Source organism: Pristiophorus japonicus, chromosome 7, assembly GCF_044704955.1.
Source record: "Pristiophorus japonicus isolate sPriJap1 chromosome 7, sPriJap1.hap1, whole genome shotgun sequence".
Classification (NCBI taxonomy): domain Eukaryota; kingdom Metazoa; phylum Chordata; class Chondrichthyes; family Pristiophoridae; genus Pristiophorus; species Pristiophorus japonicus.
This window is the reverse complement of record NC_091983.1, coordinates 69,039,786-69,067,121: the sequence shown is the minus strand read 5'-3', so window position 1 is coordinate 69,067,121 and position 27,336 is coordinate 69,039,786. Positions and strand designations below refer to the sequence as shown.

The window sequence follows — 27,336 nt, the reverse complement described above, 5'->3', positions numbered from 1 at the left end:
AGATTATACCCACCCGTATCAGTGGGGAGATTATACCCACCAGTATCTGTGGGGAGATTATACCCACCAGTATCGGTGGGGAGAGGCAAGAGGCCAATCTATATAAATCCATGAGCAATACCATGGGAGATTAGTAATAGCAGTTGTAAATGTCTAAGAAACATTCAGACAGCAAAACCACACAGTAAATCAAAATGGCCCTAATTTTTCATGAATTATAGGACTAGAAATTAATTGGGAGAAATTTAAGCTTTGATGGGAATTGGAGAGAATTGTAGCTTTGACAAACATTCATTATCCAGTGAGGAGGCTGTAACTGTGATGCACTTAATGTATAAGTGCAGTAAACCGTGTAAAAGTCCAAGCGTTTCAGTGAGGCAGATGAGTGTTGTACAACAGGTGTGTTTTTTGCTAAAATTGTCTCTCCATTATTTTGGCTCCATTAAACTATAGCGTAGAACTCTCAGTAAACGATCCTTACTCAGAAACACATGGCCTGCCACTTGTCGAATCCATCAGTCATGAATGTTTTTGTTTTATTTTTGTTAACTTTTTTTTACACTGTGCAAGCAACTGCTTCTATTGCAAACATAAAATGAGCTGCTTCGCCAACTGGTTTGAGAGCCAGCTACTAAACATGATTGGCAACACGATGGATGGTATAAAGTGTTTGCTTTTAAAAAAATGTTGTGCAAAAATACATGATTAGGTTGAAGAAGTTTTGTTTGCCAGCAATAGCTGATATAGAAAAAAGGCAAAGCATAGCTTATAAAAACTGCCCAGCAAACAATATATGATGTAAAGTTGATTGGAACACATTTCTGGTTAAGTATCTGGGAGGCGTATAAAAATAATATTGTTTTTCTCTTGTGTGCATGCATATGTGTGTGCGTTCATCAAAGTGAGGTATGTCAGCATTGTGTTTTCCCACTGTCAGCATCAAGTACCCCCGGATCAAATATATAGCATATATTCCATCTAGAATAAAGTTTTCATCTATTCTGTGTTAACTGTGCTATAGCCCCAATATCAGAAGCGTATCTACTACATCCCCATTTCCCACAAAGTCCATCCTGTGACCTTGGAGTGAGATTGGCAAATTTGCACCAATTTGTGCTATGGAACCACACCCACTAGAAGCTGGGTTGAGACTGGCCAAACTGATATTTTTTTTCTATTCTCCTCCTTTGTCCACAGCATATTTTTCTCCTTTTCTTCCTCCTCCTTCCGAGGCATTCTCCTCTTGATGAGGTATAGTTCCAAAGGCACCAAAAACCCTCCAGTATTATCCAGATCAGCATTCTTCTTGCTAGCCTAAGCGATGAACGTTGGCAAGCTCGTCAACCCCAGGGGTGTCATGACCTAACCTAAATTTTGTCCTCACCCAAAGTCCACATTTCCTGTCCACACCTTTGGTAACAATCAAGAATGGCAATTTTCCTCCAATCTCGTTTCTTATCCCAAGGACATAGACGATGATTACTGGACTCCTGCTGACGTTACCTAACTCAGTACAAATCAGTGATTTGAATCTAATTCCTTTCTGCTCTGTATGGTTCAAGTACTCACTGTCTTAACCAACTGAATAATATAGCATCCTTGCATCCATCAGAGAGGGGCGAGGAACTTAAATTCCATTTGCCTAGGCTGAATTTGGACCCAGGTCACGGAAATGGAAAATATACTATGCAAACACACACTGCCACCCAGTCCCTGAATTGGGTTATGATTTCTTGGGAAACATTAATGACATTCTTCAAATCAGAGGAGTGTACAAAAACATTTCCATATTTAGATATGTCTGCTATCTGGTGATTATGTATCAACATTACTGGTAAATGCTTCAGTGTTCCATGGTTCATATTAAACCAGATAGTAGACTGAAAAACTAATCATGTTCCATTTTACCTTAACTGTGATATTGTCAAATGTATCTCTTGTGTAATCATATTGATGCAGAAACTTATTACTGCGGTATGAATTGCTAACAGGATCTGCAACTGATGCACTCACTGCTTCAAATTTACATTTAGCAATATTATGTTGCGGACTGTAATGACTTGATGATTTTATTAAATTATAATGTACAATATGAATTTTTGATTAGAACTGTGATATAAATGATCTGATCTATTGAAATATGGAATTAGAAGTATCTTTTTTTTTCCTAGCATATAAAATAAGAATCTGTCATTTTTTTTGAAGAATAATTAGTTTTTCTGAATTTTAACTATTATACTACACACTCATACACTATACCATAGGCTGGCATCAATGCGAACCAATAGCTACTTACTGAATGTGGTGTCTCTTCATTTAAGTAAAATTATATCTTCTCTAAATCTACTTTGAAACAAGGCTGGAATAGTGGATTCTTAGAGCATTTAAATCGGTAGTTACCATGGGCCCAAGTTTCCACACGATAAAAAACGGGCGCACCTCCGAGCTGGGTGCCCGTTTTTCGCGCCTAAAACGGCGCCAGAAAAAAAACACGCGATTCTGGAGCGCCCTGCAGCTCCATGTCTGCTTGGCGCGGCACCCAGGGGGGCGGAGCCTACACTCGTGCCGATTTTGTAAGTGGGAGGGGGCGGGTACCATTTAAATTAGTTTTTTTTCCTGCCGGCAACGCTACGCGTGCGCGTTGGAGCGTTCACGTACGCGCAGTGTGAAGGAAACATTGGCACTCGGCCATTTTTGTACTTCTTTGTAGCTGTTTAATTTTTGAACATTTTTTAACAAAAGCACATTGCCATCAGCACATCAGCACTGAGGCTTCTTGCAGCAGTGAGAAGGCTGCAGGAAGCCTCAAAGTTGAGGCAGCCGTTTCCCTCCCCCTCCCCGCCCGCCGTCGGGAACAAACGGCTGCCTCCTCTCCCCGCGCCCCCCCCCGCGGGAACGAATGGCTTCCTCCTTCCCCCCCCCCCCCCCCCAGCGGGAACGAACGGCTTTCTCCTCCCTCCCCCCCCCCCGAGCGGGAACGAACGGCTTTCTCCTTTTTTTCCCCCCCCCCCCCCCCACAGGAACGAACTGGCTGAAGCACTTTCACACAGGTAGGAAGATGGTTTATTTAATCTTTTCTTTGCTTATAAATGTTTATTCAGGTTGGATTTATTTGTAGAAGTATAAATAAGGATTTATTATAGAATTTAATGACTTCCCTTCCCCCTCCCCCCCACCTCGTTCTGGACGCCTAATTTGTAACCTGCGCCTGATTTTTTAATGTGTAGACAAGGTTTTTTCAGTTCTACAAAAATCTTCACTTGCTCCATTCTAAGTTAGTTTGGAGTACGTTTTCACTGTGGAAACTTTGAAATCAGGCGTCAGTGGCCGGATACGCCCCCTTTTGAAGAAAAAATTCTGTTCCAAAGTGGAACTGTTCTACCTGACTAGAACTGCAGAAAAAAAAATGTGGAGAATTGCGATTTCTAAGATAGTCCGTTCTCCACCAGTTGCTCCTAAAAATCAGGCGCAAATCATGTGGAAACTTGGGCCCTATAAATTGTATAATATGCAGGGCGTGTATTCGGTCTTTTATATTGACACACACCTGTTTAAATAAACTGAATGATTGCCGTGATTTGGCCAGAGCTACACAGGAGAGCGTGGCTGCCATCAAGCATCTGATACTCCTGGTGCAAGTACAAATCATTTTATAAAGTGCATCTTAAAATTAGCAAATAGACCAAACCATTCAAGTAACATGTTTCAGAATATACCAGATAGCATATAACACTACAAAAAAAGCAGGTTTGGATTTTGTCAGAGCTCAGTCACAAGAGGAAGCAATCTGTATCAACTACTTGAAATGTTATATTGGGTTAGAACTGAGCTGCAAATATTAGAATGAGAAAATTGCAACTTGGCTTGAATATATTTGTAATTAAAAGCATAACGGAGACCAATTCAATGAAATGTTGGTTTAGACGCAGTGGCCTCCTTCTGTGTTGTACTATTCTATGATGCTAAGAGCTTATCTGATGATGTTTGGTGGACTAATTCAGTACAGATTTGCAATTTCATAACTGAAACATTGATTTAGTCAGGAAACTGAACAGACACATGTCAGCTGTTGATTTTAAGCTGTTAATACCATACATCTGCCCTGTGGGTTGGTGTCTTGACACCTATAGCAGAGCTCAAAATTCAAGGAAGTCTGAGAGCTGAACAATCGCAGCTCAGAAACCACAGGCCCCAAAACCATTTTTGAGAGGCTGAGAGAACTTTTACCAAATTTAGCCTCTTCTGTAGTTAGGCTTTTAAAAATAAAAATTTTTAATACTTGTATTTATTTTTAAGTGATTACACTGCTCCTGGCTCGTGTAGGCTCTTGTGTTCCATCAGAAATGTCTAAATTCTTAGTACTGATATTGTAGGACCTGTTAATACAGAATAAGCCAATCTTCATGGTTGCAATGTCTTGCAACTGTAACTCAGCAAGCCAGAAATGATCCAGTGACAGCAACCCCATCTCCATTACGGCCCTGACTGCACATACAAGGCCTCAACCTTCAGATTCTAAAATGCACCCTACTTACTGTTACTAAAATTTAAATGTAAAAAATGGCTAATGTACTTAATTTGTTACTTTCATACACTTTATGGGGTCAAGTTTCAGCCTGTGCCTAGAACGGCGCAGCCCCGCGAGCCACGCCTGATTTCCGCGCTCAAAACAACGCCGAAAACTTACCTCCGTATTCTCCACGCTCCCACGTCGATCCAGGCCCTCGGCGCCACGCAGCAAAAACTGTGGGGGGCAGAGCCATGTCCCTGCGCTGAAAACAGTGTCGAGACCTCTGCACATGCGCACGAGAGTGTGTGCGCATGTGCAGTAGCTCCAGGCGCCCGAGGCTGTGTGGGAGTCGCCCGAAGCACGGCGCCCCTGGCCGAATGGGCTCACTGGGGCAGCGAAGATCAGACTGCACCTCCCTCCTCCAGCGTCTGCTGTGGCTCCGGCTCCCTCCCCCCCACCCCCCCCCAGCTCCCGCTCCGCTCCGGCTCTCTTTCCCCCGCCCCCCTCAGCTCCGGTCCGCTTCCTCTTCACGTCTTCAGCGGGGCCCGCCCACCCGGCATCTTCCTGGGGACGGACCCCGCCCGAAGTCTTCTGCCCGGCTTCTTCTCGTTGGTCGGGCCCGTTCAGCCTTACCCCCCCCCACTCCCTCTCCCCGCCCCCCCCACTCCCTCTCCCCGCCCCCCCCCACTCCCTCTCCCCGCCCCCCCCACTCCCTCTCACCCCCCCCACTCCCTCTCGCTCCCCCCACTCCCTCTCGCCCCCCCCCACTCCCTCTCCTCTTTCCCCCCCCCCTCCCCCCACCCCCTCCCTGTCAAAAACACATAGACACTGACAGACAGAAAGAGAGACACACTGACCGAGACAGAGAGAGACACGCTGGGGGACCCCGTCCCAGCACGCTGTTGCAGGGCTCCCGGTGCTGCAGTCGGTGAATAGAAACTTAATTTTTTATTTATTGATTTTTTTAATGTTTTTTATTTTTTTTTACATTTTTTTGAATAATTTATTGGTTGATTTATTGATTTATTTATCATTTATTACTGATGATGGCTCTTTATTTGTAAAAGTGATGTGTTTCATGTTTGTAAACTTCCCTCCCCCTGCCCCCCCCCCCCATCTCTTCCTGATTTTCTAAGTGTCGGCAAGGTTTTTCTAAGCATACAAAAATCTACACTTACTCCATTCTAAGTTAGTTTGGAGTAAGTTTTCACTGCCTAAACTTTCAAAACAGGCATAAGTGGCTGGGCACGCCCCCTTTTGGAAAAAAATTCTGTTCCAAAATGAAACTGTTCTAACTGACTAGAACTGGAGCAAACTAAATGCCAAGAATTGCAATTTCTAAGATACTCCATTATAAACCAGTTGCTCTTAAAAAAAAAAATAGGAACAACCCAGGCCGAAACTTGACCCCTATATATTATTTTGTACATTAGTTTGTACATCAGTCTTAAGTCATGAACAGGAGAAATTGTCAGTCTGACTAAACCTTTAAGTCATTGTGACTCTGGACATGTTTTATGTACCTCAGGTAATCAACTGTGGTATATAATTCTACCCTTGACTATTAACCCTCACCGCCCCCAATCATCATTAGCAAATTGTCTTTGGTTCCTTGTAGATTTGTGCAAGCACATCAAACAACTAAATACACATGTGGAAACTGGTTCTGTATTACACTCCATTTGCGCCAATGCTACTGGCTTTCTACACGCAGTCCTCACGCAGTCAGCGACTGCACCAAAAAGTTGTCAAATTTGCCAAGTCTATGAAGGCACAATATTGTGCTCGAGTCGGACACGTTTACTTTGGTTTTGTTACCACCTGCTCAAGATCTGCTGTTGGGAGCCAATGGGACTCAGTGCAATAATGCCATTGCAACTTTAGTCGTGAGTGCATAAATCAGCCTGCAATGGTTACACATAAAAGTGAAAACATGAGAAGTACTGCTGAATTGGCATTAGATATCAGCGGTTAGAAATGTTTAGTGACGGTATAAAAAAAAAGTTACTATGTTCTTGATGATGGGTTACAACAGTCTCAACATCCTCCGATCATTTAGCAGCTCTGTGTTCTTATTGTTGGTGGAGTATTAGAGTACAAGATAATACATCCGCTGTCTGTCAGGTTTTAAGGAATGCTTTTAAATGTTTCAAACTCAAAACAGCAGGTCCTTAACCTCAGACCAGTAAAAAATGTGTAACAGGAAGGCAGCAAAGTAATTCAATTCCTGAAGAATTCAATAGGGTTGGTTAACTGCAGCCAGGGTTTCTGGAGGTTGGGTCAGACTAGATAGCTGGTATTCAGCATCTAAAATATTGTATATTCAAGCTTATTTTATGCAGTTCATCTCAGAGACTGGTTTCATACTGGGGCATAATGACAAGAATTTTAATGGTGATTCGAGAAAGGATTTCTCTCTGTTAACAATTAGCCATTTTGGACATTTATGGTGAGGAAAATACCCAGATGTGGAATAGCGAAAAACTCTTGGTGCTGTGCATAATACACGACAGCTGAAGACCTTTGTCTTTAACAGATGACAAAAGGCAGTTAACAATCTCTTCAAAGAAGTCAATAATCACAATTAAGCAAATGGAAAAACTCTCTTTTGAAACTTAATTGTGTTGCCAATATAACCTGACAGCAGACTTGTAACGAAACATCTTTTTCCGCTCCACTCTTAAGATGCAAAAGCTAAATCTATTTTTCCATATGATTTCACCCAACGTCTGTTGTGAAATTCTAACAAAAAATTGTTTAACAATGCAGATAAGTGTTATTTTTGCAATTGAATTTACCCGTTGATAGCTTGAAATAATAATCAGGGAAGCTTCATTTAATCTTGCCATGCACATTCATAATACTGAGCCTGGATTATTTCTTTGGGTCTCATTATACCCACAGTATTAATCACTGTTCAACTAATGGAGAAAATAGACTCCAACAGAGTGGATGAAGTCGGCTCTGGCATAAGGATAGTGTAGAATCCTAGGCCGGAATCTTACCAGCCCCACGAGTGCAGGTTTGGAGGCGGGCCCGGTGTCAAAATGGCCCTGATTGACAGCGGTGCGGGATCCTGCTCTAAACCTGCTTCATTGTCAGCTTCCAAAGTGTCGAGTCTGGCTGCGCTTCACAGACCCGACACCAAGCGGCGGGCCAGCCAATTAAGGTCATTAAGAGATAGTTTAGAGGTATTTAAACATAATTTTAGCAAGTACTTACCATTTTTTAAGTTTTTCAACAACTTTCCATTGCTCGGGCTTCACATCGGGTAAGTGTGTCGGGTCCTCTGACTCTCCTTTGCTTTGACTAGTTGACAGCTGCAGAAGTGGTATAAAAGCTACCATTTCACAGCCATTCACTTTTCAATCTCAAAAGTTGTAGCCTTCAGGATTTGGAAGACACTTTTGAGCTGTATGCAGTTTGGAAGTATCTGCAGTAAACTCTATCCACTGTCACCTCCTTGGAGCAACCTCTCTCATCATTGACAGATCGCTTCTGTCATCTCAACTTCAGCTGCCATCTATTCCAGCAGGATCTATGCCCTTGAGAAAATCTCACCTTGGTCCTCAGAATCCCACCACGATCAGCCCCAACACCAACATCACCAGGCATACCAACAACAACACCACCAACCTTCTCCGCAATCACCGGAAGCTGCACAGGACACACGGCATCAGCACCTGACCACATTGCTGTCCAGGACGCCAGGGATGGCCTTACCATGGCCACATTTACTTCACTTGACACTGTACACCACATTAGCAGAAACTCTAGATGAACAATGGCTAAAAGACCCTAGTGCCTACCCATGTGTGTTGGTAGTTGGTATGATTGGATAAGGGTGAGTGTGAGGTGTGGCTTGTGAGATGGGGATGTGATAATGTAGATAGAGAGAGAGGGGTGGGTGGAGGTGTAAAGTAAGGGTGTGAGTAAGGATGGGTAGGAAAGAGTGATGAGGTTGAGTGTGGCTGGAGATCATTGAAAGGTTTGCACCACTGCAGCCAGGTCCTCTTGACGACATCCCTGCTTGTGCCATCCTGTGCAATGTGCAACCAGGCTGCGTTGGTGTCCTGCGGAGGTTCCGTCCATTGGAAGGGAAGAGAACCTCCCTGCGTGCTGTGTCTCCCTCCATAAGCATCTGGAGAGAATCATGCGAGAGCCTGGGTGCAGCCGTGCACCATTGTGCAGTGTTTGCAGCACCTCAGTGCTGCAGAATGCTGACAGACCTGTCAAAATCAATGTGGCCTTGATCCTTTTAAGGAAAGTGGCTGATGAAGCGTCATCAAATGACATCATCAGACCCGCTTCCTTTTAATTCGCAGGGACTTGAGCGAGGAACGGCTTCGCCATCCACCACCTACCCTGGAGTCCCGGTCTTTCCATGGCTGGCAAGATCGCAGCCATAGAATGGTTACAGCACAGAAGGTGGCCCATTGAGTCCATGCCGGCTCTCTGCAGAAGCACTTCAGCTAGTCCCACTCGCTCACCCTTTCTCCACAGCACTGCAAAAAAATTTCCTTCGGGTACTTATCCAATTCCCTTTTGAAAGGCACGTTTAAATCTGCCTCCTCCAGCCTTTCAGGCAGTACATTCCAGATCATAACCACTCGCTGCGTACATTTCTTTTTCCTTATGTCGCATTTGGTTCTTCTGCCAATCATAAATTTGTGTTCTCTGGTTCTTGACCCTTCCACCACTGGGAAGAGTTTCTCTCTCTTTATTCTGTCTAGATGCCTTCTGATTTTAAACCCATCTATCAAATCTCCTCTAAACATTCTCTGCTCTAAGGAGAACATCCCCAGTCTATCCATGTAACTGAAGTTCCTCATTCCTGGAACCATTCTTGTAAATCTTTTCTGCACCCTCTCTAAAGCCGTCACATCCTTCCTAAAGTGTGATGCCCAGAATTGGACACAACACTCCAGTTGAGGCCGAACCAGTGTTTTATAAAGGATCGTCATAACTTCTTTGCTTTTGTACTCTATGCCTCTATTTATGAAGCCCAGAATCCCATATGCTTTTTTAATTGCTTACTCAACCTGCCCTGTCACGTTTAATGATTTGTGCACATACACCCTCGGGTGTCTCTGTTTTCATGCACCCCCTTTAGAATTGTATCCTTTAGTTTATGTTGCCTCTCTTCGTTCTCCCTACCAAAATGTATCACTTTGCACTTTTCTGCATTAAATTTTATCTGCCACATATGCGCCCATTCCACTAGTATGTCTATGTCCTCTTGATCACTATTCTCCTCACTGTTCATTATACTTCCAAGTTTTGTGTCATCTGCAATTTTTGAAATTGTGCCCTTTACACTCAAGTGCAAGTCATTAATATATATATCAAGAAAAGCAGTGGTCCTAGTATCGACCCCTGGGAAACACATTCCTCCAGTCCGAAAAACAACTGTTCACTACAGTTTCCTGTTTCCTATCACTTAGCCATTTTCATGGGCTTCAACTTTGCTGGAAAAACTATTACGTGACACTTTATCAAACGTTTTTTGGAAGTCCATGTGCACCACGTCAACCTCATTGCCCTCGTTGAGTTTTTTGATGAAGCAACAGAAAAGGTCAATCAAGTTAGTTAAACACGATTTGCCTTTAACAAATCTGTGCTGTCTTTCTTTAATTAATCCACACTTGTCTAAGTGACAATTTTGTCCCTGATTATCGTTTCGGAAACACAATCTTGGCTGCACGCTGATATTTGCAGTGCTGAACTCCAAAAGCTTTCATTGTCACGTTTTGGGGTTTTAATGCTAGATAATTCCTTGGGTTCTGCATCACTGGCCTATCCTGTAAGCTGACCTGCCTGATAATCTAAATGATTGTAGCGAGACCCAGGACTTAGAGAACCCTTGTTCCCCCGTTTACTGGAATACATTAACGCGCCATTACAGAAGCTTCTGACCGACCCTATTGTTACTTGCTTCAAAAATACTACTTTCTGCTTGCATTTCACCCAAGATATAATTCTCAAGTTTCTATTAATCAAAAACTGTATTTCTCAGCTCCATTAGGTGGCCAACTATTTACAGGATTCAAAACTGTCTCCCGCCCTCAAGTATATCTGCCAAGCCAACATGTACTATAAACAGCTTGTATTTGAATAGAATGGCTTGAACCATTGATCAGCAATTAATTTACTCATAATATCGAGAACTTCCTGAGGGCCTGTACTGGCCGAGAACTTGCACATGGCCTGTGCCCCTGAGGTGTATATATATATCAGTCTAAGATGTGTATATTTTCAGCCTGCAAAAATGGCTAGCAGTAATCAGTTATAGCAAGAAAGAATAGTACATAATGTATATCATTGACATAAATGTGTTATTTTTGTCACAACATGTAAAGTAGATGAAGCCTGCTAAAACTTGAGGATTGTCTGGTGCACAAACATATGAACATAATTTAAAAATCAATTGCAAGTGCTGCAGTGCTAAAAGAAATCGCCAGGCTCCAAAAACATCCTTTTCATATTGCAGTCCAATGTTTAATTTTCACACAAGCTATATTTAGAAACAAAACATTCAAAAAGATAAAATGTGTAGTTTTTCTCTTGACCTAATAAAATAGCTATATCTTGTTTTGGGGAGATTATTAACTAATGTTTTTCACCTGATGATATCAGGAGCTTTTTGCTTTTCTCCATCAGCTTTCCTTTTTCATTCCGCAGAGTTCAAGATGGCTGTTAACCTACAGAAAACTATTGTTCTATTTAATCACTATCAACACCTATTTTTAATTATTCTAATTAAAATACCTGTGTTTCTTTTTAGATTCTGATGCATTGAGCAGCAGCACATAGCTGTGTAACAAAAAAACTGCTTTCTCCAAAGCTATTGCCAGGTAGGTGAAACTTTTTTTTTTGCACAAACTAATTAGTATTAAGCACTACATTAGAGCATGCTAGTTTCCTTTTGAGTTACAGTTATTGACCACAGTGAATGTCTATTACATGCATCTACCTCGTGATTTGTAGAATACTCCATTGCCTGAAATGACAGATGCCTATCTGGCATGCGATGTACATAATCACCATCTCAACTCCAATCCTGTACTCGAGGAACAGCGATGCTCTTGCCACCTGCTTACCCATTTGTGAGCCTCAGCCGTTATCTGTCACTATTGTCTGGAAATGGGTGACCGAGTAAAGACTTGAGTCTAACCCACCAAGAAGAGAAAAAACAACAGCTTCTCTTTTGTTCAAAAGCTTTCCTTCCTCCAAATGAGGCTGATTTGCACGTTCCACAATCTGTGATGTGCAGTCATCGTTTCTTTTCTGAAATGCTTCTATATTTTTCCACACGTTTGACGTGCAGTCAGGTATTTTTTTTAAAAGGGAGCTCGGTGGTTTATAGTGACCGACAAATTGCAATTTTTGAGACAAAATACTAGAAGATTGTTTATTTAGGATGAGAATTTACAATAAATCTATGTGCTCGAGCAGTTAGTGTTTGCGATTATTCTATATAAACACAGGGTACCACACTTTCCCTGTTAGTTATATTGGTGCTACAGTGTAACTGCAGGTAGCAGTACTGCTGATGATGTGAGAAAAAGGTACGTGTTTTGTAGTCGCAGAACATTTTGAAATTGAACAATGCCACTAGTCTTTGGTCACTTTAGAATCCATACTCCTTGTATGGCTGAATGCAACATAAGTTTTATCAATAGTTTAGATTTTTAATTCAGCTTTGCCTTTCCTTAAACAGATATCTGAGAATTATTTAGAAATTCTGATTACTCTTCTATTATTACAGCAACAATGCCACTGAAAAGCTTTATTGCTATTTTAGTGTGTTAAAATATAAATGGGGGTTCTGAGCATCCTATTATAGAAAGGATAATTGAGCTTTGGAAAGGATACAGTGAAAATCCACTAGAATTATACCAGGAATGAGAGGTTATAGTTATGAGGAAAGATTTGATTTTTTGTTTTAACTGGAATAGAGAAGGCTGAAGGAGTAAGACTTAAGATGTTTAGAGAGGAAAGAGTGAAAGATTGTTCTCTCTATTTAGCAGACCATGATGAGAAGGCATGGGCTCTGTATTTTCACCAGAGAAACATAGGGGAATGTTAGAGAAATGCTTTACCACAAATGGCCATTGAGAAGGAGACTGTAACATCACTTAAAAGGGAATTGGCTAAGTGTTTGAAAGGGAGGATTATAATAGAAAGCAGGGAAATAATACTGGACTGGTTTGCACTAATTGAAGAATCAGCACTGGTAACTGATCTTGTTCTGTGTTTTGATTTTGATGATATACAATTTTAAAACCATTCCCTTCCCCATTTCTCTCTTCCTTCATAATTTCTTGTCTGATTTCCATATTTAGGTATTTATTTCATTTTTTTCTTGTTAAATGCAAGATCGTTCGTTCTACACATCCAGTGTCTTGGTTTTCATTGTGGAGCAGGGACCCACATTGGTAAAATGTCATTGGCTGAAACTGGTTACAGAAGCTTTTTTCAGGCAATAAAAACCATAACATTCAAGTTTGATCTGATGGCATCATTAAAGCACACAATAATTTTCCAGCTAACATTTTACACTACAGATGCTCAAGGCGATAATTCATGCAAAGCCCAGGCAGCTGGTTATGTCCAAGGATTAACAATACATCTGCACACTTTTTGTTGCATGAGTGCTTTGGTAGTTCTCTTAAATACACACAATATTTTATTTCTTATCAATTTTCTGCACTTATCTCCCCTTTGTTGAATACCTCATTGGGGAATGAGAAACGTTTCCAGTATTGACAAGTGGCCATTATTCAGGTATACCTCTTGACCGTGCAGAGTGCATCACCGCTAAACCTAATTGTATCCTCACCTGAGATCCATGCATACACATTTCAAACAAGAGTCTCGGTAAAATAAATAGGAGTAGGAATCCAGGCTGTTTTTTTTTCCTTCTCAACTCGAACCCCGAGACCAGTTGTATGTGGCTGGGCAGTGCTTTTACTATGCCTGACTCAGATCTGATCAGTATGTCTTAGCTAATCTCGCAGCTAACACTCTGAGCCACCAGGGGAGCTGCACACAATACTTGGTTATATTTTTCTATATTGATTTCTGAAAAAATTGTGAATGTGTGATTCAAAGTGAAGCCACTTTACTAATAGAACAATTCTAGCCATCAGTTCAAAAGCCCTTTTTGTACTTGGATGTTTGTTCAGAACTCATTTATATATTAGTGATTTCCTGTATGTAAAAATGCAGAAGCGCTTGAAGGTGTTGTTACACAAGCGGAGTTCTTTATATCCCATTAAAAATTATTGACTAGTTTGCTTACAGAAACAATCTTGGTACAGTTCTAACTATGTAAATTGCCAATTCTTATTAGAAAAGGCCAGCGCTAAGATATCAAATTTGGTTACCAAGAATTGGTACATAAATCTATACTGACCTCTGGTAGTCAACTTTGGTACCGCAGCCTGTCTGAGAAATATTTTAGAGGGTAAATTGAATGTGAATTATTTTATTTTACTGAGAATCTATTGTAGATATTGTAGGGTTTTGTGTATAAGGCAATCATTTTTAAGTGCTTCAATTTTTATGAAATGCTCATACGAATTATTGTACATTTGCTTGAGGTTTTTCCTCTCTTCTTCTCTTTTTCCTTAGTCTCTGTTATCTTCCCACCCACCCACCTCACTGCAGTGCACCAACTGAGGACAAGCAGGTTATTTTTCACCCATTGCTTCACCACTGTTGCTCTGGCCAACTGCTGGTAGGTAAATGAGTGATCAGGACAGCTTTGCTGCCGATTTTCAAGCCGGGCAGCTGTATCAGTAATTCAACAGAATAAATGTTATCTCTATCCCATTGTTCTGGGATGCTGCATATTTGTATTCCAGTGCATTTGCTCAGTGTGCCGCCCTTTGCAAGTGTTTAACCAGTTTTATTTTAAGTAATGGGTTCAATGACTTATGAAAAATATGTTTACTGTTAGTTAATGTACACTGGTATCGATGGACTGCTAGTAATTTTTTAAATTCAGGACATGTGGACTTGTAGAAGACATGAAACGGAGTAATGTTCTATCATAGAAGTCATCTATAACTAAGATTATGAAAATCCATTTGAACATTTTTGAATTATATCAAATTGTTGATATTCAGAGAGATGGACTTTGGCAAAGATGCCAAAGTGCAAAGTTTGTCTTTGGCCCCAAACTTCTGATCCCATTAAACAACATTGAAACAAATGTTTATAATCCAGGATATCTTCAAATCATTGTTGGCGTAGTTACTTTGCATCTTTTCTCAACTTAGTGGATAGAATCGTTATCCCCGTTGTGTGGTGTGATTAGAATGAAAACAAATACACCTTTAAGTTCGTCATTGCCATTAAATGGAGGATAACAGTGTAAGTAAATTACAGGACAGTAACCTACAATTTATGGCATAATCGGAAGAGTCAAGTGTGAGCATCATCTGAACTCCAGGATTAGATTTGTACTTTAAATTCATTTAGAAGTATGTATTTGTAGTTATACCATTGTGCTGCAGACTGTTATATTTGACATTGATGGTATTCTGATGCCATTTGAAAAAATCATGTTGCACGATATATGATCTGATACTGATTTTTATGATATAAACCAGAAAGTATTTTAGGTCACATGATTGTAATAGTACACTGTTATTTGTAATTAGATTGTACAGTAAGATGCCGTGTTGTACTTTCTATTGCTGCGAGCCTCCTCATTAACAATGGCTGGGTGCAGAACAATGAAAGGTTCATAATCTGAGTGAAACTTTGCATCTGCCATGCGTTACAACTGTTCTCAGCCAGTCAAACCCATTCTTAAGGCTTAATCCAATCGATATTGCAGCTGTCGATGCTGCAGAGGCTCTTCTGAGAAAATAAATGGGCACGGGTGCATTGGGAACGAGGCGGCGGACCCTCGCACTGATAACAGTAATGCTGGCCTTAAAATAAAATCAATCCATTGGCACAAAGCTGGAATGGACCTCAAGGAAAATGATTAACCTTCAGCTTTTTCCAAAAAGAGTTTCAAGTTCTGAGGTGAAATGGAAGTCAGTTCAAACTTGCTCTCAGTATCTTGTGGCCTGATTATTGTCTTGTTTTTGTTAAGTGCACTAATAATCAACTTCCGTTTGATATTTGTCAGGTTAGAAAACACTGCACGCACGGCACTGTACCTCAGAAACAGGGATCTTTGACTACCTTTTCCTTTTTTTTTCTCTTAAAATGCAGAAATTCATGTTCTGTATTTGCATACTTCAAATCGAGGCCAACAGTCACCTTCTCTAAAGTGTACAAGTGAAATGTGTCCTACATTTAGTCCTCCCAAGAGAAGCCTATTTCCTCTTATGTAATGTTGTACTATATATAACTCATAAGAGTATTAATAGTTTTTGGACCAGCACTTTAATACTGCATGCCCCATATTTGCATGATATTAAATATACAATATCTCTATAGATGATCATACCATTTGTGTCTTTTTTCCCCTAAGTTTGGTGAGATAGTTATAATTTGTAATAGCTATTTCAATCAAGAACAATTGTTCTCAGGTGGCCACACTATTAAAAGAGTTCGAGTGGCAATCATTGCAAATTTCCAAACTCCTGGATAAGCTCCCTATTACTTGCACCTTTCCTACATTAGAGTGAAGAGTAATTTATTTACTTTTATGTATAAAATTGAAGAACCTGCATTTATAATAGCACCTTATCACATTCTCAAATATTTCAAAGCACTTCACAACTAATGAACTACGAGTCATTATTGTTACAAAAGCAGACACAACAGCCAATTGCAGACAGCAGGATTCCACAAACAGCAAATTAAATGAATAACCAGTTAATCTATTTTCTTCTGGTGGGATTGGTTGAGGAAGAATGTTAACCAGGATATTAGGAGAGCTCCTTACCCTTTTACTACACATCTACCTGAAAAGATAGACATGACAGGGTCTTGGTTTAATTTCTCATCCAAAGCACTTCCTCGGTAACACATTGATGTATCAGCCTGGAGTAGGGCTAGAACCACCATCTACAGACTCCATAAGTGTGTTACTAATTGAGCTAACAGCCGAAGGACTAGGCTGCTCCTATCTTACTGTTATTTCCATCAATTTTATAGTAATTTAACTCAGTGCTGAGGATTTCTTCGGTTAATATGAATGTTTCATACAACATCATTACCATGAAGTAAGTGGAAACCGATTCTTCAAAATGTAAGTTCTTTGAAACTGCAACATAGAACGAAGTACATACACAGAAATGTTACCTGTCTGCTATTTGAGGGCTTATCAAAAATAATTATCCTTGTGAGTCAGTTTCCATACTCCAGTGCTTTTGTAATGTCATTTTTTATTAGCTTTCAATTTATGAATAAAAATGATCGTTTTCAACTAAATTGATGGAGCCGCTATAAAATATGAATTGAGGAAACATCTAGTATTCCTTCCAGAGCCAAAAAAGGCAAATTAAATGCACTATAGGCAGAGAGCCCTGTTTCCTGGATGCACATGTTGGGAAATCGTGAGCATGCATCCCACAATTTATCACTCATTAATTTTAATCAAAAGAAGGTAATGAACGCGAGGAAAGTGTTGACTTTCAACTGGGAGAACAGAATGATCAACACTGGAGTAATGAGAAGCAGTGGGTATGCAGTACGAGAATGTGTTGCAGCAAATAAGTTTTGATAGGTAAGATATCTGCTTGAAGATTGATAGCCTCAAAAAATGATGGAATAAGCCCCAATTGGAAGGCCAAAGCTAAGATTGTGTGCAGGAAGACTTAAACGAAGGGCAGACCATTACTGGAGTTGGCAGAGGAGAGAGAGAGTATGATTTTGAGGCCTTATGCCTACTGGCAGACTGGTTATAACAACTGACTGCTGACCTCCTAGCATTGGGCATCAGTTGAGATCTTAAGGACCGACTCCACTTGTTTACCAATGTGAGCTCCTTGGGCAGGGAGCTGCTGAATGGAATCCAACTGTTTCCTGCAGCAGGGAAAGAAATTGTGACAGGATGTCCTCACTAGCAACCTGCTGCAAGCTTTTTGGCAGCAGCCCAAAGAACAGGATTGGTAGTGACCGCAAATCAGGCCCCTCATCGGCCTTTCATTAGCAGAGACTTGGCCTTAAAGAGTCTGTGAAGAGGAGAAAATGAGAGGAAATCCAAAGATCACACTCCTTCATTAAACGCTTTATTTAAATGCAGTGTGTTACCTTCAGATGACCTGTCCACAGTTCTGTAATTACTGTATTCAACACTAAACCGCCTTTTTTTTTCCTCCTACGATTACTGTGAACCATTGCTGCCTAATTGCATCAGGTCAAAAGTTTATACTATCATTGCTTTTTTTTTCTTTCTTTAGCTTGTTAAGCTTTCTTTTATAAAAGAAACAGTTCTGAAGTTAGTAACTTCCCCCTTCTCCAGTTGCATTTAACTTTTGTCTCTGGTTGCTGTTGGTCCCATACTGTGAATTAATTGACTTTCAACTTTCAACCTCTTGACTGTTCAATCATCCATGACACGTAGTACTATTTACCACAATAGACCTGGACCCTTTTATGCTTGCAGCTCCACTAATCTTTTGTTTATTTGATAAGCTACCTGATTAGAAGCAAATGTTGAGTGGTATTGGGACCCTCAAAATTCAGTCAAGCAGCTTATTTCATTGCTATTTAGGTCAAAAATATTCAGGTGAAAAAAAACACCCAATTAAATTCCCATCAATTATTTATCTGAATATCAGTTTGTACTCAATATTTTTCAGAACCACCAGTATAATCTCTTGCAGTGCTGAAATGTGATGAAAAAATTGGTTTTGTTTTCCATTAATATTCCACTGTTGGGTACAAAACAGATTAATATTTTGAAATGGTGAGGTTTTCATTTTTTGCTATACCAATGAAAATATTGAAACTAAAGTAAACTAAATCAATAACCTGTTGGCATCACATAAGACAGCTGAAAGGATCCCAGCCTTTTTGGATGAGGAAATGTACGCTTTTAAGGGAGCAACACGATGAGGGAAATGATGAGCCTCAACACCAACCCCATGACATATGATTTATGATCTTTACAATTCCTATATTCCCTCCTTTTCAGAATAAAAAAATTGCTGAGCTTCTAATGCAGGTGTTAAGGTACCTGAGTAACAGCTTTCAATAGCTTCTGAATGAAAAGCAAGTTGATATGATTTCCCCTTGCTCTTATTATGCACATTGAGTTAATGAACTTCATGCTTTGGCAGTATGCAGCCATAAGAAAATTTTATTTTTTTTGACAGATTGTGTCCGAGTGGAAATTTCATCTGCAAATGTATGCGATTTTATGGATGTGCACGGATCTTTAGTGTTATTCATAAGTAGTCGACACAATAATTTTTTTTGTATTGATAAGCCTGTTGTTAAACAGAGCATTGAATTGTCGAATGCATCTTGCTGTTATTTCCTTCAGGCCTGAAGCCCTGAAGTCAAGTTAGTGTCATGATTTTAGAAGTTTCCTGCATGGAGGATCTATTGACACGCACCTAAGGGACTGCACCAGCTCCTGAAAAACCATGTTGGCTATTTGAAGGAAAAGGTGGCAGAAAACATTTTATTTGTATAAAACAACAGATATAACAATTCGGATAATATATACTGAATTGTATAGAAAGAGATTTATTGCAACATGAAGTGTGCCCAGCCCCAGAAAAATAGCTGATGATCTATTGACACCCTGGCCTAGAAATTGGCCTCCTTAGCGCCTCCCGTTATTGTCTCTGGGGGGGCGCTAACGAGGTACCGACCGGGCGCATCAGTAACATTAACTCTCGCCATATTTGGCGGGAGGATTGTGGTGGCGGTACAGCGTTACTGCTTTGCCCGTCATCGCTGTGCGCATTGTCCTGGTAACGCCCCGGACCTGAACTTGAGTACTGCCTCCTGCAGCATTCCCGGGTGACAACACCGGCAGCTGCAGAAGGCTTCCATTGGGAGGCCAGACACATCGGGGGTGATGATTAAAGGCGAGATGGGCGAGATAAGTTCAAAAAAAAATTAACTGCTCTCTCTCAGTTTTGTTGCCGCTCTTCTTTGCCCGTGATCAATCAGCCCGGCACTCTGCTTCAGTGCATTGGGCTGATCGGGCCAGATCGCAGCTGCAATCGGGAAGAAGGTAAATTTTTATATTGCAGAGCCTGCAACGATGGCCCTTCCCTTTTAAGGGAGGGAAGCAGCGCTGCTCAACTTACCACCTCCCTCCTGCATCTTGGGCTCCAGGAAGGAAGTGGAGTGCCTGATTTAGCGCTCTACTTCCTTCCTGGAGTGCTACCCCCGAATTATTTTTAAAGTGGAAAAAGATTCTCGTTTTAAAAGTTAGCGCCCTAGATGGGGTGCTCCCGAATTTCTATTTCTTCCCCTCCCCCCCCCAGGGGCATTAAAAAATCTGAGAGTTAGAGGCAATTCTATATATTTGCTAATGTATAGAGGGTGTGTCTTGACACTATCTGTGTGATAACTACTTATAATAAGTTACTATGGCATTACACATCCCACCACTTAGCAGCCGTATTCGTGTGAACGTGACTTACCCACTATATGCGATGGTTGGTATAACTCATCAGGGTTAATAAAATTAAAAATCATTGTATGAATAGAACTGATGGAGGGACAATGTCTAAACTAACCATTTGGTAAAAAGTCTTAAACTCTTTTACCATCTCCAAAAAATAACATTAACTGAGACCTGTTCTGTACGATAAATTATCCATTAAGTTTTCAAAAGATTTCCTGAAAAAGATTATATGCAAGAATAATCAATTAAAAAAAACTCTGAATATGTGCAGTAATTTTATGCAAGCTTTTGCAGAGTCTTTGTGAGAATAACCAGCAGTAAATCACAATCATTTTTAAATGCTTTGAGAAATATGTATGCACATCATTAATTTAAAATTATTTTGGCCATAATTTCAATGAGATGAAAATAAAATTCTTTTTATTTTCGAATGTGAGTAAACAAGGCTGTTTCTGCCTGCAATAAATGGAGCACTTAAGATGCTATAACCGTCAACTTTGAAATTGACAATGCAAATGGAGCATACAACAGGAGTAGGCTGTTCAGCCCCTTAAGCCTGTTCCACCATTTCATTTGATCCTGGCTGATCTGTATCTTAACTCCATCTACCTGCATTGGTTCCGTAACCCTTAATCCCCTTGCCTAACATATCTATCAAATCAATTTTCACTTGACCTAGCCTCAGCCGCTTTTTGGGGGATTAAGAGTTCCAAACTTCTACAACCCTTTGTATGAAGAAGTACTTCCTGACATCACTGAACAGCCTAGCTCTAATTTTAAGATTATGCTCCCTCATTTTGGACTCCGACACCAAAGGAAATAGTCTATCGATCCCATCAAGTCCTTTTAATCATCTTAAAAACCTCAATTAGATCACCCCTTAATCTTTTATATTCAAAATCTAGGCTGACACTTCAGTGCGGTGCTGAGGGGGTGCTGCACTGTCAGAGGTGCCGTTTTTCAGATGAGACATTAAACCGTCTGCTCGCTCAGGTAAAATATGTAAAAGATCCCATTGCACTATTTCGAAGAAGAGCAGGGGAGTTATCCCTGGTGTCATGGCCAATATTTATCCCTCAATCAACATAACCAAAACAGATTATCTGGTCATTATCACATTACTGTTTTGAGGGAGCTTGCTGTGTGCAGATTGGCTGCCGCGTTTCCCACATTACTACGGTGACTACACTCCCAACGGTGACTACAGTGCCAACAGTACTTCGTTGGCTGTAAAGCGCTTTGAGACGTCTGGTGGTCGTAAAAGGAGCTATATAAATGCAAGTCTTTTTCTTTTATTTTTTATACTTGCGCTGTTTTAATTTGGATTCCGTGAGTCCGGTTCGGTAAGCCAATCCTTAGCCTTGTCCCAGTGACAGACCCAGAGACCCAAAAAATATCGTGTCCATAAATCTTCCTCTGCATAAGGTGGTTCCCGGAATCCGAAGGAAAACAGGCCGGGGCCATTCGAGGGAGCAGCGTGCGAAGGCCCGGAAATCGACGCGGTCCCGGCCTGCAAGACCATCAGCATGCTGGGACCATTAGAGGGAGCAGCATGTGGCGGCATACCACTGCAGGGAGCAGCCCGTGCTGCTGCAGGAGGGCGACGGCTGATTGCAGTGTGGGCAGGTACAGCAGGAGTGGCGTGGTCGAGGCGAAGGTGCGGCAAGAGTTCGTAGAGCGATGTGATCGGGGCCCAGGAGAGGCGAGAGTTCAGGGCCCAGAAGAGGTGAGGGCCCAGGGGCAGCATAGGCCCACCCACACTGCGATATATGTGCGCACTAGGTCCGTGCAGCAGAGCTGGTCTCCAGTTGTCCTGGTTAATCCTCGTCACTGGACCAAGATCTAGCTCTGTCAAGACCGTGTGGTGGCTGGGGTGTAACGGCCACCACACGTTTTTAAAAAAAAAAAATCCAAGCATAGGCATCTTCCATCCTTCAAGATATAGTTCAGGATCCAGAATATTAGGTCCTTCATTGAAGCACCTGTGAACTCATCTCTTTTTGGCGTGTAAGCAAGTCATCCTTGTTTCGAGGGACTGCCTATGATATGATATTCAAGGGAATGCAAGCCTAGTCTATGCAACCTGCCCTCATGATTTAATCCTTTTAACCCGGGTATCATTCTAAGGAATCTGCACTGCATCCACTCCAAGGCCAACATATCTTTTGAGGTGCGGTGCCCATAATTTAATGGGTTCTAACCGGAGCTCTCTACAGCTGTGACATAACTTCCACCCCTTTGTATTCCAGCCCTTTTGAAATAAAGCCCAACATTCCATTATCCTTCTAAATTATTTTTTGTACCTGTATTTTGGCTGATATAAGCAACTGCCAATTTTAAATATGGACATTTTTAATGGAGGGAACTGTATCTTGATTTGACTGTTTAGACTGATGACCACTTCAACTTGGTTGTATTCCACATTGGCCTTAACACGAGGTTCCCATCTCCAATTTTTGCATTACATTGATAGTCATTTGTATTCGGAGATTGAATAAAGAATAATATTCAGTTCCCTGCTGTGGTCCTCCTTTGATTTGTTGGGGGAGATGGCTCATCAGGGGAAGGCAGCAGCAGCTAAGTCCATGGCACCAGGGGTGGCTCTGCTGGGCAGGAAAAAGAGTGGGAGAGCTATAGTGATAGGGGATTCAATTGTAAGGGGAATAGATAGGCATTTCTGCTGCCGCAAATGAGACTCCAGGATGGTATGTTGCCTCCCTGATGAAAGGGTCAAGGATGTCTCGGAGTGGCTGCAGCACATTCTGGAGGGGGAGGATGAACAGCCAACTGTCGTGGTACATATAGGTAAAAAACGGGACGAGGTCCTCCAAGCTGAGTTTAGGGAGCTAGGAGTTAAATTAAATAGGACCTCAAAGGTAGTAATCTCAGGATTGCTGCCAGTGCCATGTGCTAGTCACGAGTAGGAATGGCAGGATAGCCAAGATGAATATGTGGCTTGAGTGGTGCAGGAGGGAGGGATTCAAATTCCTGGGACGTTGGAACCAGTTCTGGGGGAGGTAGGACCAGTACAAACCAGATGGTCTGCATCTGGGCAGGACTGGAACCAATATCCATGGGGGAGTGTTTGCTAGTGCTGTTGGGGAGCGGTTAAACTAATATGGCAGGGGGATGGGAACCTATGCAGGGAGACACAGGGAAATAAAATGGGGGCAGAAGTAAAAGATAGAAAGAAAAGTAAAAGTGGAGGGCAGAGAAACCCAAGGCAAAAATCAAAAAGGGCCACATTGCAGCAAAATTCTAAAGGGAGAAAGTGTGTTAAAAAGACAAGCCTGAAGGCTCTGTGCCTCAAAGCGAGGAGTATTCGTAATAAGGTGGACAAATTAACTGCTCAGGCAGCTATTAACGAATATGATATCATTGGGATTACGGAGACATGGCTCTAGGGTGACCAAGGCTGGGAACTCAACATCCAGGGGTATTCAACATTCAGGAAAGATAGACAGAAGGGAAAAGGAGGTGGGGTAGCATTGCTGGTTAAAAAGGAAATTAACGCAATAGTAAGGAAGGACATTCGCTTGAATGAAGTGGAATCTGTATGGGTAGAACTGCGGAATACCAAAGGGCAGAAAACGCTAGTGGGAGTTGTGTACAGACCACCAAACAGTAGTAGTGAGGTTGGGGACAGCATCAAAGAAATTAGGGATGCGTGCAATAAAGGTACAGCAGTTTAATCTACATATAGATTGGGCTAACCAAACTGGCAGCAATACGGTGGAGGAGGATTTCCTGGAGTGTATTAGTGATGGTTTTCTAGACCAATATGTCGAGGAACCAACTAGAGGGCTGGCCATCCTAGACTGGGTGATGTGTAATGAGAAAGGACTAATTAGCAATCTTGTTGTGCGAGGCCCCTTGGGGAAGAGTGACCATAATATAGTAGAATTCTTTATTAAGATGGAGAGTAACACATAATTCAGAGACTAGGGTCTGGAACATAAGGAAAGGTAACTTTGATGGTATGAGATGTGAATTGGCTCGAATAGACTGGCGAATTATACTTAAAGGGTTGATGGTGGATCGGCATTGGCAAACATTTATAGATCACATGGATGAACTTCAACAATTGTACATCCCTGTCTGGAGTAAAAACTAAACGGATAAGTTGGCTAACGAGGGAAGTTCGGGATAGTGTTAAATCTATGGAAGGGGCATATAAATTGGCCAGAAAAAGCAGCAAACCTGAGGACTGGGAGAAATTTAGAATTCAGCAGAGGAGGATAAAGGGTTTAATTAGGAGGGGGGAAATAGAGTATGAGAGGAAGCTTGCTGGGAACATAAAAACTGACTGCAAAAGCTTCTATCGATATTTGAAGAGAAAAAGATTAATGAAGACAAACAGGTCCCTTGCAGTCAGAATCAGGTGAATTTATAATGGGGAACAAAGAAATGGCAGACCAATTGAACAAATACTTTGGTTCTGTCTTCATGAAGGAAGACACAAATAACCTTCCGGAAATACTAGAGTACCGAGGGTCTAGCGAGAAGGAGGAACTGAAGGAAATCCTTATTGGTGAGGAAATTGTGTTAGGGGAATTGATGGGATTGAAGGCTGATAAATCCTCAGGGGCTGATAGTCTGCATCCCAGAGTACTTAAGGAAGTGGCCCTAGAAATAGTGGATGCATTGGTGATCATTTTCCAACAGTCTATCGACTCTGGATCAGTTCCTATGGACTGGAGGGTAGCTAATGTAACACCACTTTTTAAAAAAGGAGGGAGAGAAAATGGGGAATTATTACATCAGCAGTGGCCTGACATCAGTAGTGGGGAAAATGTTGGAATCAATTATTAAAGTGAAATAGCAGTGCATTTGGAAAGCAGTGACAGGATCGGTCCAAGTCTACATGGATTTATGAAAGGGAAATTATGCTTGACAAATCTTCTAGAATTTTTTAAGGATGTAACTAGTAGAGTGGACAAGTGAGAACCAGTGGATGTGGTGTATTTGGACTATCAAAAGGCTTTTGACAAGGTCCCACACAAGAGATTGGTGTGCAAAATTAAAGCACATGGTATTAGGGGTAATGTATTGACGTGGATAGAGAACTGGTTGGCAGACAGGAAGCAGAGAGTTGGGATAAACGGGACCTTCTCAGAATGGCAGGCAGTGACTAGTGGGGTGCCGCAGGGCTCAGTGCTGGGACCCCCGCTATTTATAATATACATCAATGATTTAGATGAAGGAATTGAGTGTAATATCTCCAAGTTTGCAGATGACACTAAGCTGGGTGACCGTGTGAGCTGTGAGGAGGATGCTCAGAGGCTGCAGGGTGACTTAGACAGGTTAGGTGACTGGACAAATGCATGGCAGATGCAATGTGGATACATGTGAGGTTATCCACTTTGTTGGCAAAAACATGAAGGCAGAATATTATCTGAATGGCGGCAGATTAGGAAAAGGGGAGGTGCAACGAGACCTGGGTGTCATGGTACATCAGTCATTGAAAGTTGGCATGCAGGTACAGCAAGTGGTGAAGAAGGCAAATGGCATATTGGCCTTCATAGCTTGGGGATTTGAGTATAGGAGCAGGGCCTTGGTGAGGCCTCACCTGGAATATTGTATTCCGTTATGGTCTCCTAATCTGAGGAAGGACGTTCTTGCTATTGAGGGAGTGCAGCAAAGGTTCACCAGACTGTTTCCCGGGGTAGCGGGACTGACACATGAGGAGAGACTGGATCGATTGGGCCTGTCTTCACTGGAGTTTAGAAGAATGAGAGGGGTCTCATAGAATCATATAAAATTCTGACCGGACTGGACAGGTTAGATGCAGGAAGAATGTTCCCGATGTTGTGGAAGTCCAGAACCAGGGGTCACAGTCTAAGGATAAGGAGTAAGCCATTTAGGACCAAGATGAGGAGAAACTTCTTCACTCAGATAGTTGTTAACCTCTGGAATTCTCTGCCGCAGAGAGTTGTTGATGCCAGTTCATTGGATATATTCAAGAGGGAGTTAGATATGGCCCTTACGGCTAAAGGGATCAAGGGGTATGGAGAGAAAGCAGGAACGGGATACTGAGGTGAATGATCAGCCATGATCTTATTGAATGGTGGTGCAGGCTCGAAGGGCCGAATGGCCTACTCCTGCACCTATTTTCTATGTTTCTAAAACCCCAACACACACCGCATTCCCCTGGCCTGCCTTTTTGTTCTCTTTCTGATCTGTACAATATGTAATTTTGTGGTCTCTTTCACGTGCATGCTTATATTCTGTTATCATTCTTACTGGTTCTCAGCTACCACCTTCACAAAAAAAAAATAAGGTATGTTTCAGAATTGGGTCATGTATGCAAAAAGGGGAATAGAACCTAAATGAGATGACATTGTATGGTAAATCAGTCTTCGGAATGCTACTGTTACAATTAATTAATGCTTGCATTTATGCATTGATGATGAATCTCCAATAATGTACTTTTACAATCATGTAAAAGTATAACTGCATCCTTTGTGGGTTTTAATCCTGCATGTAATACTGTTGATTAAAGCATGTATTAATGTATCAAAACTCATAGTGCTGATTTTCATCTGGTACTGGAGTAATGTGGACGTAGTGCACTAGAAGTACTCTGCGTCTGGGAAATAAATCGATGCTGGTATCTCCCTGTTGGCCCTCATTACCAAGCAAAGGGGGGTGCGCATCAATGCCAGAAGAGGCGCTCAATCACTCGCCTTGAGCATCCTGAGAGGAAGACCTGCCACTGCCTCGGTCTTAAAGGCAGCGGTGATGTTAAAGGAGTAGGTCAACAGGAAGCCCCATAAGACACTTATTTTTTATAAAAGAAAAAGATAATGGGGTATGATTTTTATATCATCATAGGCAGTCCCTCGGAATCCGAGGAAGACTTGCTTCCACTCCTAAAGTGAGTTCTTTGATGGCTGAACAGTCCGATACGAGAGCCATAGACCCTGTTACAGGTGGGACAGACATTCGTCGAGGGAAGGGGTGAGTGGGGCTGGTTTTCCGCGTGCTCCTTCCGCTGCCTGCGCTTGACCTCTTCGCTCTTTGCGTTGAGACTCGAAGAGCTCACTGCCCTCCCGGATGCACTTTCTCCACCACAGGCCAGGGTCTCCCAGGTGTCAGTGGTGATGTCGCACTTTACCAGGGAGGCTTTGAGGATGTCCTTATAACATTTCCCTGTCCTCCTTTGGCTTGTTTACCATGAAGGAGCTCCGCATAAAGCATTTGCTTTGGGAGTCTCGTATTTTTAGTGTCAGCTTTGAATTGCAGTAAGTTTGTAATTTTAATT

At 41.7% G+C, this 27,336-nt stretch overlaps 1 protein-coding gene across 4 annotated transcripts in view; it reads left to right on the top strand.

The window, feature by feature from the left end:
* Nucleotides 1–27,336, top strand: part of LOC139267153 (CYFIP-related Rac1 interactor A) — a 275,278-nt gene that overhangs the window by 181,483 nt on the left and 66,459 nt on the right. For 3 of the 4 annotated variants that reach the window (XM_070885020.1, XM_070885022.1, XM_070885021.1), the window contains exons 3-4: nucleotides 11,295–11,364; nucleotides 14,147–14,252. The gene's annotated coding sequence lies outside the window, so the exon portion shown is untranslated. The remainder of the gene's footprint in view (nucleotides 1–11,294; nucleotides 11,365–14,146; nucleotides 14,253–27,336) is intronic. The other variant, XM_070885023.1, reaches the window with a different exon arrangement.